General features: G+C 38.9%; 1 protein-coding gene across 1 annotated transcript in view; it reads right to left on the bottom strand.

Annotated features, from left to right (window-relative positions):
* Positions 1–18,862, bottom strand: part of EPSTI1 (epithelial stromal interaction 1) — a 103,726-nt gene that overhangs the window by 18,315 nt on the left and 66,549 nt on the right. The gene's annotated exons all lie outside the window — the stretch shown is intronic.

The raw sequence follows: 18,862 nt of genomic DNA, 5'->3' as shown, positions 1-18,862 counted from the left end.
TTCAAAGCTTTTGTACAGCAAAGGAAACCATAAAAAAAACAAAAAGACAATCCTCAGAATGGGAGAAAATATTTGCAAACGAAACAACTGACAAAGGATTAATCTCCAAAATATACAAGCAGCTCATGTAGCTTTATATCAAAAAAACCAAACAACCCAATCCAAAAATGGGCACAAGACCTAAACAGACATTTCTCCAAAGAAGATATACAGATTGCCAACTCACTCATGAAAAGATGCTCAACATCACTAATCATTAGATAAATGCAAACCAAAACTACAATGAGGTATCACCTCACACCAGTGAGAATGGCCATCATCAAAAAATCTACAAACTATAAATGCTGGAGAGGGTGTGGAGGAAAGGGAACCCTCTTGCACCTTTGGTGGAAATGTAAATTGATACAGCCACTATAGAGAACAGTATGGAGGTTTCTTAAAAATCTAAAAATAGAACTACCATATGACCCAGCAATCCCACTACATTTTTTTAAAAAAAAATTATTTTAAAGAAATATGTAGTAATATGCATATATAAAATATGTGTTTTATAGGGGGTTTTTAACTTTTTTTTTTTTTTTTTTTTTTTTTGCGGAATGTGGACCTCTCACTGTTGTGGCTTCTCCCGTTGCAGAGCAGAGGCTCCAGACGCGCAGGCTCAGCGGCCATGGCTCACGGGCCCAGCCGCTCCGCGGCATGTGGGATCTTCCTGGACTGGGGCACAAACCCATGTCCCCTGAATCAGCAGGCAGACTCTCAACCACTGTGCCACCAGGGAAGCCCTAAAATAATTTTTAAGATAGTTTTTTCAGCCTTGGCAAAAATGACCCTGAAATTTATATGGAAAAAAATAAATTTGCAATCATAGCAATAAAAAAATCCTATAAAAAAAGAAAAGAAATGAGGGAGAACCAGCTTCCCCAAATATTAAAACATATCATGAAACTACAGTAATTAAAACAATTTGATTGAGTTTAGGTAAAGACTTACTACATGGAAACACAGTTTACCATAAGTTGTTGTGCTAAACCCTTGCAGGAGAGATAGTTCAATGAATGATGATGGACTAGCCAACTACTGTGAGAAAATTAGGACAAGATCCTTTATTTTTATATCAAAATAAATTTTATAGAGCCCTAGGATTTAAGTCTAAAAGATGGAACCATAGAAGTTTCCAAAGGAGGCATGGGTAAGTTTATTTATAAACTTGGAATGAGGAAGGTCCAGAAATCATAAAGGAAAAAGATTAATAAATTTGGCTGTATGAAAATTCAAAGCTTCAATTGGGGGAAAAAAACTTTAAAAAATGTTTATGACATACATAGGCTAATTCAATTATTCTTTTATTCAGTCATTCAACAATATCTGAGTGCTTATGATGAGGCAGGCTTGGATCTACATGATGGAGAAATGATAATGAACAAGATAGATGAGATCCTTGCTCCTTAAGAGTTTATATTCTAGAAAAAAGGAAGCCCATGAATAAGTGAGAAAAATATCCACCCATAATCCTATGCAGAGGATTAAACATACTGTTGTGAGGCTCAGTGGCTCAGTTCCTGTTTTAGATGGAGTCTCAGGGAAGGCCTGAGGAGGTAGCTAAAGACCTTATAAAAACCAACAAGGAAAACACAACCACCAAACAGAAAAAGGCCAAGGATAGGAGGAGGAAGTTGGCAGGTAAACTACAGACTGCCTGTAAATTAAAAATAGTCATCATCTTCACACAAAGTCAAATAAATATAAATCAAAACAATGAGATAAAATGTTTCTTCTATCACAGGGAGAGAAACTAGAAAAGTTTGATTGAGAATCAGGTACATCCCAGCACTTTGGTGGAGTGTCTAAGTTAATAAAAACTAATTTAGTTTTTGGAGAGCAATAAACATTGATATGTAAAATGTACACATCCTTTGCAGAAGTGTTCAAAGATATGTATAAAAGGAGAGGCAGGGCTTCCCTTGTGGCGCAGTGGTTGAGAGTCTGCCTGCCGATGCAGGGGACGCAGGTTCATGCCCCGGTCCAGGAAGATCCCACATGCTGCGGAGCGGCTGGGCCCGTGAGCCATGGCCGCTGAGCCTGCGCGTATGGAGCCTGTGCTCCGCAACGGGAGAGGCCACAACAGTGAGGGGCCCATGTACCGCAAAAAAAAAAAAAAAAAAAAAAAGGAGAGGCATACTTGTATTATTGAAACAGTAAAAGTTCAGGAGAAAGTCTTAATGCACATTAACAAGGACCTGGCACTTGTAAGGTAGACCATCCACACAACAGAATACTATGCAGCAGTTACAAAGAATTAGATAGACTGAAGGGGCTGCCTATGGTGAGATCTTTAAGACACATTAAATAATAAAAGTTAGGTTTAGAGCAATTTTGTGGGGGACTATTCCATGTAAATAGAAAAGATACACATACATCCATTTTAACTCATATGCTGGTGTACATCATATTTTAGACATTTTTATGGTAAACCACATACTAAAATGCTAACTATAACTATCACTGGAGATAAAAGCATAGCGAGTAGATAGGCAGAGGAAGGAAACTTTAACATCATAAGTAGTGTTTTTTTTTAAATTTTTGAACCACGTGAATATATTACCTCCTCAAACCATCAAGAAGGTTTATCTGTGAGGGAGACCATTTCTGTTTCTTTATGCTTTCCTTTATTTAAAAATCCCAATGGATATACAGTTTTTAATATGTAAAAATATAAAAGAGCAAAATACCACATCATGAAGCCAAGGACTGTCAGGGAAGAAAAAAAGAGGACGGGAAGAGAATAGCACGCAGCATCCTGTTACAGAGGCAAGGACAGGGGAGAGGAGAAAACAGAGCAGGAGGGAAGGGTAAGGGAACTGATGAGGCATCATCATGCAACACCACTGCTCCAGGTGGCAGAAGCGGGGGCTCTAGCTCCACTGCACTCAGGATTATTATTCTATATAAGCAGCAAACCATATTTACTAGGGAGAGGCTGGTTTTCTTTTGGTGCCACAAAGGATTATTTCAACTAATTAATTTGTTCTGCTGAACTGACAGCCACTGCAGATGCATCTGCATGCTTTATAAGCGTATTCCTGGTTCATTGATGCGATTCTCACACATAAGTGCAGTACCTCGTTGGATAGATACAAAATAAGTCATTCCTGTTCCAAGGACTGAGCTTTGGACATTAAGAATATCAAAGCACTCTAAGCCAGAGGGACATGACACACAGCATCTGAGGCACTGTCAAATCTTATCTCACTCAACACAAATTTGTGAAGCACCAACCATTTTCCAGACACCTGGATTCAGGCTGAAGGTACAGAGATGCAAAGAAGACCCAGCTCCAACCTGAACGAAATCACAGTATAATGAGAGAGACAGACCCAGAAACAACTGTGATACAAAACAAAAAGATGCATTACTGAATACAAGTTCAAGCAGCATGACACAGGAATACGAAGGAAGAGATGCAAATGAGAGACAAGGAATAAATGTTCCTGAATGTTCGACGTTTTAAGTGCATCCACGAAGGCTCCCAGGGGAAAGAGTGTGTGTCTTCTCACTGCTCTGCTCATCTCCCTGCATTCAGACAGAGCTCCATACAGAGAAGGTACTGAAGTACTAGGAAAAACAAAATATCATCTTGGAGATGCCAAGAGCAGAACCTCCTGTAAACACTGGCCAAGTGGTGTTGGGTAAATGAGGACCACGCTGCAAACGGTGCCACTTTCTGTGCCCACCCTGCCAGGATTGCTCTCACTGGAGGAAGGGCTGCCAGGGATCAGTGCTGGGGGCCCAAGCTAAGAGCAAGAAAGAAAAGGGTCACCAGCTCCTCCTAGAGGTTACAGAAATCACTTCTCCGTGTTGCAATTTACCAAAGGCTCAACTATACAACAAACAGGTGTGTTCAAGGCTGGATGCTTGAGAAAGCTGATGAGTTTAAAGGCATGTTCCAAAGCAAGGCTGTAGTAACTGGAGACTAGGATAGGGTCATTTTAAAATCATGTTTGAATTCCAATGGGGCGTGTTCTGACATGGTTCAGCTTGACTGCTTTATGTAAACATTAAAGTGCCATCACACGGGCAGGACATACTTCTCCCAGGAGAGAGTGTTCTCTCAACTCAACACGAAGAAAAGGATAGTAGAAGCAGGAGAGTTAATGCCATGAAGTTCAAGAACCCCTACTTTGAATGATTTTTAAAACAGGAGAAGAGTTTGGGGCCAGGGACAGCTTAGAGGAGTCTTGGTTCTGTGGCTCCCCACAGTAGTAACTTTGCCCAGAAGGACAAAGATGTCCTTGGCTATGAGAAAAAGTGGAAATGACCTCAAAATATTGAGAGGAGACCAACCAAATCCAAGGAAGTAAATACTCATGGGTAAAGTAGGAGAGTGAAAAAATAGCGTTAATAATGTGTACTCCTTTCTTACTAGTTATTGTTAATTCTATCATTTTAATATAAACTTTCAGTTTTCTGAAAAGTCTACTATTGTAGACTTTCAGCTACAATAGTCATTGAATCACACAGCTCTCTATCTCCCACCCATAAATAGTTCCTATTAAATTTCTTCTAACTTAAAAAATTTTTTAAGAAATTAAATTTCTAACTTAAAAATTTTTTTTCTCATAAAATTTACTTATACATTGTCGAAAATGTAGAAAGTACAAAAACTATGAAGGAAAACATAATAATCACTCATAAAAACCCTCCACCCAGAGATAAGCTCCTTTAACATGTCAGTATATTTCCTTCATTTCTTGATTTACATACATACAGAAATTATAACTGCTTATCACCACCTCGAGTCACATCTACAGGCTTCCACATGCCAGGCATTAGGATAAACTCTCCATGTGCTCTCTCTCACATAATCTTAGAAACAATGTCATGAGGTAAATAACATTACTATCATCCATAACAGATGAGGCTTAGAGAGACGAAGTAATCCACACACAAAGTACCATAAGAAGAAGAGGCAGGCTTCTAAACTCACCCAGACTCTATTTTATAATCTTGCCTTTTTTCAGTTTCACGTAGGTGAGCATATTCCTTTGTCATTAAAACACAGTAGTAATTGATGCACTGTATTCCAAACTTCAAAATCTTCAAATCCTCTATGCTGAACAAATTGTTTCAAATTTTCCATTAAGATGATTTTAAAAATAAACACTCTTATATAAGCAACTTGTGTGCATCTCTGATTATTTCCTCAGAATAGATGTATACCTTTTAGATCTAATAATTTTATATTTAGGAAACTCTTTAGAATTTGGTATCGTCAGATAGCCCTCCAGTTCCCCTTTTACCAGCAGCAGTACAAGGGAGTCTCTAATGTTTTTTAATAGCTAATAGTGTAAGCCCTCCTTGCTCCAGCAAACACACAAATTATTATCTGTATTTTTATAAAACTTCTTGTTTAATCGTGTGCTTATTCTCCCAGTTGAAGTGTAGATGTAGTTTTTCAAACTACATCAAATTCCATTGAGATATTTATTGGAACTCCATTTAACTCACTAATTAATTTGGATAGAACTGTAGTTATTACAGTATTGATTTTACCACTCAGGGGCATCAGCCATCTCTACTTTGTTCAAATTGACTTTAATGGATCACAGGAATGTTCTCAGGTTTTCTGGGGGGTGGTTAGGTTTGGGGGGTTTTGGTAGGTTTTTTTTTAGGGATTGAGCAATTTTTTACATGGTTGCTTTTTAAATCTTTTGTTATTTTATTTAATTTTATTTATTTATTTATTTTACTGTTGGCTGCATTGGGTCTTCGTTGCTGTGCACGGGCTTTCTCTAGTTGCAGCAAGCGGGGGCTACTCTTCGTTGCGGTGCATGGGCTTCTCATTGCAGTGGCTTCCCTTGTTGCGGAGCATGGGCTCTAAGCACGCAGGCTTCAGCAGATGTAGTGCCGGGCTCGGTAGTTGTAGCGTGCGGGCTCTAGAGCGCAGGCTCAGTAGTTGTGGCGCACAGGCTTAGTTGCTCCATGGCATGTGGGATCTTCCCGAACCAGGGCTCAAACCCGTGTCCCCTGCATTGGCAGGTGGATTCTTAACCTCTGTGCCACCAGGGTAGTCCCCATAGTTGCTTTTTGATGAGATCTTTTTATCCCCTATTTTCTAATTAATTTTTTGCTTATATTTGAGGAAGTTGTTGATTCTTATATAAATGTTTTATAACCAACTCTAACTCCATTTGTTCTAAGCATTTTTCAGTTGATTCTCTTGGGTTGTACGGGCAGATTGCTGTCATCTATAAATTACTTATTTCCAATAATTAGACAAACTCCTTTTTTTATTTTTGTCTTATCAAGTTGACTAAAACAAGTCCCAAACCTTGTTCCATGCAAAACTGAAGGTTTTTTCCCCTTCACTAAAAAGAGTTTTTCATCAAATAACATTGAGAAGCACTAGGTTAGAATTTGCAGAACAACACTGGTTAGTGGTAGGGGTTGCAAATACCCTTATGTTGTTCACTGTTCTAATATTTTACCACTGACATTAATGTTGGTTATTGCTTTGGAAGACTATATATATTAAGGGAAAAAATTTTATTTCTAGCTCAGTATGTTTTTTTAATTGATAGATTTTAACTTACCAATGCCCATTTTTTACAACTACAGAGGTAGTCAAATTTTTTTCTCTCACGACCTACCATATTTGCAGTGATATGATAAAAAAGTTATAATATGTAGCTAGTCATCTTTGCATTCCAAGAAAAAACCTTACTATGTCTTGGTAAATTATTTAAGAGAAAAAAAAATCCCATTAGTTAGAATTTTCTTTCAGATGTTAATCTCTATAAATCTCTGTATGTGTATGTGTGTGTGTGTGTATGTGTGTCTTCTCCCTTTACCAGATTGTGACATCATGGGGATGATAGTTAAGTAATATTAATTCTAAATTACTTCATCTTTTTCCTTTCTCTGAAACAATTCGTAGAACACAGAAAGAAAATCTGTTCCTTGAAAATTCTAATGAACTTGCCTGGAAAATTATCCAGGTTTAGCTTGTTAGGGAGAAGTAATTCTCAGAAAATTTTAGAAATCACTCACATTTTCATTTGTCTTTATTTTAATTCTTTGAATCATTTTAGAGTTTTACATTTTCTCATAAAACCATTCACTTAATCCACATATTCAATTCATTAGCATAGTATTATCTATAGTAATATAAACTTAATCTTTTCTAAAACTATGGTTCTAGCCCCTCATTTCTACTGTTGTGTAGAAACAGTAGAAATGCAGTTGTGCATTTTTACTAATCTTTTCTTCATTAGACTTACCAGAGATCTGTTCATTTTGTTGACCTTATCAAAGAACAAGCTGTTGGATTTTTATAACAGCTGTTTCTTGAAATTTTGTTATTAATTTCTGTTCTTAATTACTTCCTTCAGTACAGTTTATTGTTCTTGTTCTAAATTCTTAGGCTGGATACTTAATTCATTTCTGTTTTGAGTACTGATTGGATTTAAAGTTATGATTTTTCTTTCTCTGAGTAGAGCATCTCAGGGTACAGCTTTGAATGCATTCTCCATAAAGTGCTCTCACCATGATTTCTAGTGTATTCTATGATAATTTTCTCTGTCATTGAATAATTTAAGTATGTTCTCATTTTTGGGGTTTTATTTTCCAAATGACTATATAAAATCAGCAACCATGCAAAATCAGTAAGTGCACTCAGCCTATCAGAAAAAAATTTTTGAATTCCTAGAAGGTAGAAAGGAGACAAAATAAGTTATGTGGAGAAACAAGCTGCAGGATAAACTAGGGCTGAGTTAGCTGTGTTTCTGAAGGAGCTCTGGGAGGCAGTCATGAAGATGACCAGTTGGAGAACTACACTGAGATGAGCCTGGCAGTGGGCTCTTCCCTTCCCACGCTTGCATACATAGCAGCAAGCACTGACACGGCCCCTTGGGTAACAGTGAATGGAGGAAGGGTGTCTGAGCTCAGAGAAATGGGACAATGTCCCAGTACCTGCTGACTTTAGGAGAACAAGAGGCTGCCACATGCAGAAGACAGGCTCCTGTATGTCTCACTTGGCCGTGTGCCCAAAGAAACTTGAGGAGATAACCAAGAATCACTAAACATTTGAAAAAGAAAACTACTCGAGATAAAACTTAAAATGGAAAGGAAAAAAAGTACTGCTAAAATAGTAAATATAAAATTTTAATTGTTGTATAATTACCATCAATGAAGAGATCAGAAAGACTACTGCACTTACAAAACAGAACGTGATTATGAAAAAGTAAGTCAGTAATCTTGGTAAATAAACAAATTTGATGGATGTGCCAAATAAGCAAAATGGACACTCATGAAATAACATAGTGAGCAGGATGATCTAGCTCAAGGTTTCTTCCAGCATACAACAGAAAAGGCCAAAGAGACAGGAAGTATAAGAAAAAAGATTAAGAGAGATAGAGAACACATCTAGAATTTCCGAAAGCCACTTGATACATAACCCAGAAATGGAGACAAGAGACAATACAGGGGAAGAAGTGTGAAAGGAAAATAGAAATTTCCCTGAACTGGAGTGAGACTTATATTTTGAGCTTAAATAGGCCAACCAAAGGTCATACAAAATTTAAAACAAAAACACTGTGAAATTTCTTATGATGGGGAGGAAAGGAGAGGAAAGAGGAAAAATAAATAAATGGAACAGGGCCTCCCTGGTGGCGCAGTGGTTAAGAGTCCACCTGCCGATGCAGGGGATACGGGTTCGTGCCCCGGTCTGGGAGGATCCCATATGCCGCGGAGCGGCTGGGCCCGTGAGCCATGGCCGCTGGGCCTGCGCATCCGGAGCCTGTGCTCCGCAACGGGAGAGGCCACAACAGTGAGAGGCCCACATACCGCAAAAAGAAAAAAATAAAAAATAAAAAAATAAATGGAACAGAAAATTCAGAGTCAAGAAAATAAAAAACAGAAAGCATGAAAGAAAATGTAGTTAAAAGTACATTATGTAGGAGGGGCAGAGTCAAGACGGCATACTAGGAGGACACAGTATTCGCATCTCCTCACAACTAGGGCACCTACCAGGCACCGGTGGGGGACCACGGACATCTAAGGGGACAGGAGGAACCCTCAGCAACTGGGTAGGACGTGGGGCATGGGGGGAGTGAAGGGGGAGGAGAAGTGGAGGTGGGACGAGACTGGTGCCCCTGAGGGGCGGCTGTGGGAGGGAAAGGCATCCCACGCCCAAAGGGGTAAATTGGGGAACCATTGGGAGGGCAGAGGATCAAAAGGGAGCTTGGCCAGGTTTCCACTGCCCTTTGGGCCCCCAGGAACCTGCTGAGATCCTGGGCCTGATCCTCTCCCCACCTATGCCTCCTCCATGGATCCTGAGGGAGTGGGAGGGAAGGAAGGAGGAGCAAAAGTAAAGGCCGGACCTCCAGGACCGACACCCCTGAGGGGTGGTTGGGGGAGGGGAGGAGTTCCTGCATCCAGCGGGACCCACCCACGGTTAGGGGTCCAGTGGTGACAGGGGAGACCCTGGGGGACATGGTAGGGGAGGGGCGTGAAAGAAAGGAAGGGAACGGGGGCAGTGCTTTCCCTGTCCATTAGTCACCGGGAAGCCTGTTGGGCTCCCAGGCCTAATCCTCTGCCCTCAGAGCCTCCCTCCTGCCATGCAGAGCCCAAGCCCCACCCCTACACCCCCACCCAGGGCCCCACCTCTACAATTGGAGACCTCCTCTGAGACCCCCTCCAATGCACTGGGGCTAAACCCCACCCACACAACCTCACTCAGGGCCCTACCTCCAAACTCGGGAACTCCAAACTCCAGAGGCCCTGCTTTCAACATCTGGCCTTTCCCCTTACGTGCAGGTCCTAAGCAGAGGCCCTGCCCCATGCTTCAAGGTCACCCCTCTACCCATCTAGGTCCCACCCCACCCTAAACCCCACCCTTGCCTAACTTCAACCCCCCCCAAACTCCACCTCCATAGCCAAGGCTTTTTTATTTTTCCTCTTTTAGATTAGGGTTCTGTTTTACCTTAGCAATGTTGATTCATTGCTGATTCTTTTATATTTTTATTTTTCCTAATAAATCTTTTACTTTTCCAATTTTATTTAATTCTTTATACTTTGTGATTGTACTCTCCTTTTGGCATGTTTTTCCTCCCGTGTTTATTTTTTTTTTTCCGTTGTGTTTTTGTTTGTTTGTTTTGTTTTTTGCGGTACGTGGGCCTCTCACTGTTGTGGCCTCTCCCATTGCAGAGCACAGGTTCCAGACGCACAGGCTCAGCAGCCATGGCTCATGGGCCCAGCCGCTCTGCGGCATGTGGGATCTTCCCGAACCAGGGCACGAACCCGTGTCCCCTGCATCAGCAGGCGGACACTCAACCACTGCACCACCAGGGAAGCACTGTTGTGGTTTTATTTTACCTTGTTGCAGTTGTTTCAATTATAGTTTTTTTTCATAATATATTTTTTATCTTTCTAATTTTACTTTCTATTTTAATTCTTTGATATTTTACTGCTCCTTTTTTCTTTCTTTCTTCTTCTTTTTTTTTTTTTTTTTTTTTTACCTTGCCATGAAGCTTGCAGGATCTTGGTTCCCAGGCTGGAGGTCGTGCCCAAGATCCTGTGGTGGGAGCTCAAAGTCCAAATTGCTGGACTAACAGAGAACCTCAGAAACCAGGGAATATCAACCAGGAGGTCCTCATCTCAGCACCAAGATCCAGCTCTATCCAACTGCCTGCAAACTCCAATGCTGGAAGTCTCAGGCCAAACAACCAGAAAGACAGGAATATAGCATCACCCATCAAAAGAAAAAAAAATGAAATGACAAAAACATACGTTACAGAAAAAGAAGCAAGGTAGAAACCTACAAGACCAAATAAATGAAGATGAATAGGCAACCTACCTGAAAAATAATTCAGAGTAATGATAGTAAAGATGATCCAAATCTCGGAAACATAATGGAGAAAATACAAGAAACATCTAACGAAAATCTAGAAGGAATAAAGAGCAAACAAACAGTGATGAACAACACAATAACTGAAATAAAAAATACTCTAGAAGGAATCAATAACAGAATAACTGAGGCAGAAGAATGGATAAGTGACCTGGAAGATAAAAGGGTGGAAATAAATTCCAGGGAGCAAAAAAAAAAAAAAAAAAAAAAGAATGAAAAGAATTGAGGACAGTCTCAGAGACCTCTGGGACAACATTAAACACACCAACATTCAAATTATAGGGGTCCCAGAAGAAGAAGGCAAAAAGAAAGTGTCTGAGAATATAGTTGAAGAGTTATAGTCGAAAACTTCCCTAACATGGAAAAGGAAATAGTCAAGTCCAGGAAGCACAGAAAGTCCCATAAGGATAAACCCAAAGACACACAACCAGACACACATTAATCAAACCATCAAAAATTAAATACAAAGAAAAAATGTTAAAAACAGCAAGGGAAAACCAACAAATAACATACACAGGAATCCCCATAAGGTTAACAGCTGATCTTTCAGCAGAAACTCTGAAAGCCAGAAGGGACTGGCAGGACGTATTTAAAGTGATGAAAGGGAAGAACCAACAACCAATATTACCCTACCCAGCAAGGATCTCATTCAGATTCGAAGGAGACATTAAAACCTTTACACACAAGCAAAAGCTAAGAGAATTCATCACCACCAAACCAGCTTTACAACAAATGCTAAAGGAACTTCTCTAGGCAGGAAATACAAGAGAAGGAAAAGACCTACAAAAACAAACCCAAAGCAATTAAGAAAATGGTAATAGGAACATACATATGGATAATTACCTTAAATGTAAATGGCTTAAAAGCTCCAACCAAAAGACATAGACTGGCTGAATGGATACATAAACAAGACCCATACATATGCTGTCTACCCACTTCAGACCTAGGGACACATACAGACTGAAAGTGAGGGGATGGAAAAAGATATTCCATGCAAATAGAAATCAAAAGAAAGCTGGAGTAGCAATTCTCATATTGGACAAAATAGACTTCAAAATAAAGACTATTACAAGAGACAAGGAAGGACACTACATAATGATCAAGGGATCAATCCAAGAAGATAGAACAACTGTAAATATTTATGCACCCACCACAGAACCACCTCAATACACACGGCAGATGCTAACAGCCATAGAAGAGGAAATCGATAGTAACACAATCGTAGTAGGGGACTTTAACACCCAACTTTCACCAATGGACAGATCATCCAAAATGAAAATAAATAAGGAAACACAAGCTTTAAATGACACATTAAACAAGATGCACTTAATTGATATTTATAGGACATTCCATCCAAAAACAACAGAATACACTTTCTTCTCAAGCGCTCATGGAACATTCTCCAGGATAGACCATATCGTGGGTCACAAATCAAGCCTTGTTAAATTTAAGAAAATTGAAATCATACCAAATATCTTTTCCGACCACAACTCTATGAGACTAGATATCAATTACAGGAAAAAACCTGCAAAAAGTACAAACACATGGAGGCTAAGCAATACACTACTGAATAACCAAGAGATCACTGAAGAAATCAAAGAAGAAATAAAAAATACCTAGAAACAAATGACAATGAAAACACGATGACCCAAACCCTATGGGATACAGTAAAAGGCGTTCTAAGAGGGTAGCTTATAGCAGTACAATCCTACCTCAAGAAACAAGAAACATCTCAAACAACCTAACCTTAAACCTAAAGCAATTAGAGAAAGAACAACAACAAAAAAACCCCCCAAAGTTAGCAGAAGGAAAGAAATCATAAAGATCAGATCAGAAATAAATGAAAAAGAAATGAAGGAAACGATAGCAAAGATCAATAAAACTAAAAGCGGATTCTTTGAGAAGATAAACAAAATTGATAAACCATTAGCCAGACTCATCAAGAAAAAAGGGAGAAGACTCAAATCAATAGAATTAGAAATGAAAAAGGAGAAGTAACAACTGACACTGCAGAACTACAAAGGATCATGAGAGATTACTACAAGCAAATATATGCCAATAAAGTGGACAACCTGGAAGGAATGAACAAATTTTTAGAAAAGCACAGCCTTCCGACACTGAACCAGGAAGAAAAAGAAAATATGAACAGACCAATCACAAGCACTGAAATTGAAACTGTGATTAAAAATCTTCCAACAAACAAAAACCCAGGACCAGATGGCTTCACAGGCGAATTCTATCAAACATTCAGAGAAGAGCTAACACCAATCCTCCTCAAACTCTTGCAAAATATAGCAGAGGGAGGAACACTCCCAAACTCATTCTACGAGGCCACCATCACCTGGATACCAAAACCAGACAAGGATGTCACAAAGAAAGAAAACTACAAGCCAATATCACTGATGAACATAGATGCAACAATCCTCAACAAAATACTAGCAAACAGAATCCAACAGCACATTAAAAGGATCATATACTATGATCAAGTGGGGTTTATCCCAGGAATGCAAGGATTCTTCAATATATGCAAATCAATCAATGTGATAAACCACATTAACAAATTGAAAGAGAAAAACCATATGATCATCTCAATAGATGCAGAAAAAGGTTGTGACAAAATGCAACACCGATTTATGATAAAAACCCTCCAGAAACTAGGCATAGAGAGGACTTACCTCAACATAATTAAAGCCATATATGACAAACCCACAGCCAACATCATTCTCAATGGTGAAAAACTGAAACCATTTCCTCTAAGATCAGGAACAAGACAAGGTTTCCCACTCTCACCACTATTATACAAACACTCTCACCACTATTATACAACATAGTTTGGGAAGTTTTCGCCACAGCAATCAGAGAAGAAAAAGAAATAAAAGGAATCCAAATAGGAAAAGAAGTAGTAAAACTGTCACTATTTGCAGATGACATGATACTATACATAGAGAATCCTAAAGGTGCTACCAGAAGACTACTAGAGCTAATCAATGAATTTGGTAAAGTAGCAGGATACAAAATCAATGCACAGAAATCTCTTGCATTCCTGTACACTAATGATGAAAAATCTGAAAGAGACATTAAGGAAACACTCCCATTTACCACTGCAGCAAAAAGAATAAAATACGTAGGAATAAATCTACCTAAGGAGACAAAAGACTTGTATGCAGAAAACTATAAGACACTGATGAAAGAAATTAAAGATGACACAAACAGATGGAGAGATATACTATGTTCTTGGATTGGAAGAATCAACACTGTGAAAATGACTATACTACCCAAAGCAATCTACAAATTCAATGCAATCCCTATCGAACTACCAATGGCATTTTTCACAGAATTAGAACAAAAAACTTCACAATTTGCATGGAAACACTGAAGACCCCGAATAGCCAAAGCAATCTTGAGAAAGAAAAGTGGAGGTGGAGGAATCAGGCTCCCAGACCCCAGACTATACTACAAAGCTACAGTAATCAAGATAGTATAGTTCTAGCACAAAAACAGAAATATAGATCAATGGAACAGGATAGAAAGCCCAGAGATAAACCCACGAACATATGGTCACCTTATATTTGACAAAGGAGGCAAGAGTATACAATGAAGAAAAGACAGCCTCTTCAATAAGTGGCTGGGAAAACAGGACAGCCACATGTAAAAGAATGAAATTAGAACACCACCTAACACCATACAGAAAAATAAACTCAAAATGGATTAAAGACCTAAATGTAAGGGCAGGCACTATAAAATTCTTAGAGGAAAACACAGGCAAAACACTCTATGGCATAAATGACAGCAAGATCGTTTTTGACCCCCCTCCTAGAGAAACAGAAATAAAAACAAAAATAAACAAATGGGACCTAATGAAACGTCAAAGCTTTTTTTTTTTTTTTTTCTTTTTGCGGTATGTGGGCCTCTCACTGTTGTGGCCTCTCCCGTTGCGGAGCACAGGCTCCGGATGCGCAGGCCCAGCGGCCATGGCTCACGGGCCCAGCCGCTCCGCGGCACATGGGATCCTCCCAGACCGGGGCACGAACCCGTATCCCCTGCATCGGCAGGCGGACTCTCAACCACTGCGCCACCAGGGAGGCCCTTTAGGAAACGCCAAAGCTTTTGCACATCAAAGGAAACCATAAAAAAGACAAAAAGACAATCCTCAGAATGGGAGAAAATATTTGCAAATGAAACAACTGACAGAGGATTAATCTCCAAAATATACAAGCAGCTCATGCAGCTCAATATCAAAAAAACCAAACAACCCAATCCAAAGGTGGGCAGAAGACCTAAACAGACATTTCTCTGAAGAAGATATACAGATTGCCAACTCACTCATGAAAAGATGCTCAACATCAATAATCATTAGAGAAATGCAAACCAAAACTACAATGAGATATCACCTCACACCAGTGAGAATGGCCATCATCAAAAAATCTACAAACTATAAATCCTGGAGAGGGTGTGGAGGAAAGGGAACCCTCTTTCACCTTTGGTGGAAACGTAAATTGATACAGCCACTATGGAGAACAGTATGGAGGTTTCTTAAAAAACTAAAAATAGAACTACCATATGACCCAGCAGTCCCACTACTGGGCATATAACCTGAGAAAACCATAATTCAAAAAGAGTCATGTACCACAATATTCACTGCATCACTATTTACAATAGCCAGGACATGGAAGCAACCTAAGAGTCCATCGAGAGATGAATGGATAAAGAAGTGTGGCACACATATATATAATGCAATATTACTCAGCCATAAAAAGAAATGAAATTGTGTTATTTGTAGTGAGGTGGATGGACCTAGCGTCTGTCATACAGAGTGAAGTCAGCAAGGGAAAAACAAATACCATATGCTAACACATATATATGGAATCTAAAAAAAAAAAAAATGGTTCTGATGAACCTAGGGGCAGGACAGGAATAAAGACCCAGATGTAGAGAATGGATTTGAGGACATGGGGAGGGGGAAGGGTAAGCTGAGACAAAGTGAGAGAGTGGCATGGACATATATACACTCCCAAATGTAAAATAGCTAGTGGGAAGCAGCTGCATAGCACAGGGAGATCAGCTCAGTGCTTTGCGACCACCTAGAGGGGTGGGATAGGGAGGGTGGGAGGGAGACGCAAGAGGGAGGGGATATGTGGATATACGTATGCATACAGCTGATTCACTTTGTTATACAGCAGAAACACAGAACACTGTAAAGTAATTATACTCCGATAAAGATATTAGGGAAAAAAAGTAAATTATGTAGCAAGAATATGTGCAAATACACTAGCAATCACAATAAATAAGAATATATTAAAAGAGACTACGAAATTGGGTAAAAGGAAAATCAGCTATTTTTGTCACTGGAAATCTAATTTAAGCCAAGTGACACACAGGGGTTAAATTTTTAAGTGATGGAAAAAGAAATTGCCACATAAGTTCTAACAAGAAGGATGGCAGAAAAATATATTAGAATAAGACAAAATTAAAAGATCAAAAACATAAAGCCAAAAATCACTAAATGGGAAGAGTAGTATATTACATATTAATAAAAATCTGTACTGAAAGGGAGGCTTCTCATAAGTCTTATTGGTTGGAACTACTTCCCATATCAATGGCTGAACCAATCATAGTTAAGGACAATAGAATTTCCATGATCAGTTAGACCATTTGCAAATGGATCCCTGGACTCATTTCTTCTGACTTCTCGGAAACACAGGCCATGCTAAGTAGGATGAATACATGAAGGAAAAAAACAGGGTTTTAGGAGAGAATTAGGCAATCGACAATATTTGATACACCACTCTGAAGTTATCACAACACACAATTTTTTCTTGTGTAGCATTAATTACTACCAACTGATTAATCACTATAAAATAAAAGTGCAGTGTTTTTATTTGTCTCCTTTTGTCCATCTTCTCCATGAAAAAGTAAAATTCAGGAGAGCAGGGACCTTGTCTATCCTGTTTCTAATTGGAGCTCCAGCATCTTGCAGAAGGTTCAGTGCATAATAGGAGCGCAATACATGTTTGTTGACAGGATGGATGGATGGATGGATGAATACTGGGATGGATTACTCTGAGACAGATCAACCAAAATAATAAAGTAAAAAAAAATGCCAGAAAAGGAAAGCTTTATATGGTGTTAAATAATGTCAGAGTTACAGGGATAGAGGGATTGCAAAAAGACCACTGAATTGAATGTTCAGAAGGGATTTTACGTTTAGAGAGCAGTTTCAGTAAGAACATTTATGAATATAAACCAGAACATAAAAGCATTAAGGACAAAGTGGGCAATAAAGGTATGATTACAGTAACATTACCTTTGTCCCCCCCCCCTTTTTTTTTGGTAGAAGCAGAAAAGGTGTTAGCTCTGAGGATAGCAGAATCAAGGAAGGAGTTGGTTGGCTTCTTTATTTAGAATGGCAAGAGTATGCATGTTTGTTGACAAAAAATGTAGTAGTCAGTGGAGAAGAATATACTGAAGGTATAGGTTGGAAAAGGAAGTGTAAGTAAATTTCTAGAAGAGGGAATTGAATCCAATGTAAAATACTGAGAAGTTAAACTTAAGGAAGAACCTACTGTCCCCAGAGACCAGAGTAATGTAAGAATGTGAAAGGCAGGGACATACAGGACAGGATCAATGTGCTGTCACCTCAACTTAACCTAGAGAATCTACTCTCCAATTACTCCACAGTAGGTGTTCAATAAATACTTGTTGAATGAATGGAATGAACAGACACATGAATAGATGCAATGATGCAAATGTGTTATTTTCTGTATCTTCCTACCATAAACATGATTCTTTTTTTTGAATTTTATTTATTTTTTATACAGCAGGTTCTTATTAGTCATCAATTTTATACACATCAGTGTATACATGTCAATTCCAATCGCCCAATTCATCACACCACCACGCCCGCCCCCCCGCAGCTTTCCTCACTTGGTGTCCATACGTTTGTTCTCTACATCTGGGTCTCAATTTCTGCCCTGTAAACTGGTTCATCTGTAACATTTTTCTAGGTTCCACATATATGCATTAATATACGATATTTGCTTTTCTCTATCTGACTTACTTCACTCTGTATGACAGTCTCTAGATCCATCCACGTCTCAACAAATGACCCAATTTCGTTCCTTTTTATGGCTGCGTAATATTCCATTGTATATATGTACCATTTCTTCTTTATCCATTCGTCTGTCGATGGGCATTTAGGTTGCTTCCATGACCTGGCTGTTGTAAATAGTGCTGCAATGAACATTGGGGTGCATGTGTCTTTTTGAATTATGGTTTTCTCTGGGTATATGCCCAGTAGTAGGATTGCTGGATCATATGGTAATTCTATTTTTACTTTTTTAAGGAAACTCCATACTGTTCTCCATAGTGGCTGTATCAATTTACATGCCCACCAACAGTGCAAGAGGGTTCCCTTTCCTCCACACCCTCTCCAGCATTTGTTGTTTGTAGATTTTCTGATGATGCCCATTCTAACTGCTGTGAGGTGATACCTCATTGTAGTTTTGATTTGCATTTCTCTAATAATTAGCAATGTTGAGAAGTTTTTCATGTGCTTCTCGGCCATCTGTATTTCTTCTTTGGAGAAATGTCTATTTAGGTCTTCTGCCCATTTTTGGATTGGGTTTTTTTTTTTAATATTGAGCTGCATGAGCTGTTTATATATTTTGGAAATTAATCCTTTGTCCATTGATTTGTTTGCAAATATTTTCTCCCATTCTGAGGATTGTCTTTTCGTCTTGTGTATGTTTTCCTTTGCTGTGCAAAAGCTTTGAAGTTTCATTAGGTCCCATTTGTTTATTTTTGCTTTTATTTCCATTACTCTAGGAGGTGGATCCGAAAAGATCTTGCTGTGATTTATGTCAAAGAGTCTTCTTCTTATGTTTTCCTCTGAGAGTTTTATAGTGTCCAGTCTTACATTTAGGTCTCGAATCCATTTTGAGTTTATTTTTGTGTATGGTG

Source organism: Mesoplodon densirostris, chromosome 17 (genome assembly GCF_025265405.1).
Source record: "Mesoplodon densirostris isolate mMesDen1 chromosome 17, mMesDen1 primary haplotype, whole genome shotgun sequence".
Taxonomy (NCBI): Eukaryota; Metazoa; Chordata; class Mammalia; order Artiodactyla; family Ziphiidae; genus Mesoplodon; species Mesoplodon densirostris.
Note: the sequence above shows the minus strand (reverse complement) of the source record. Positions and strands in the feature narration are given on the sequence as shown.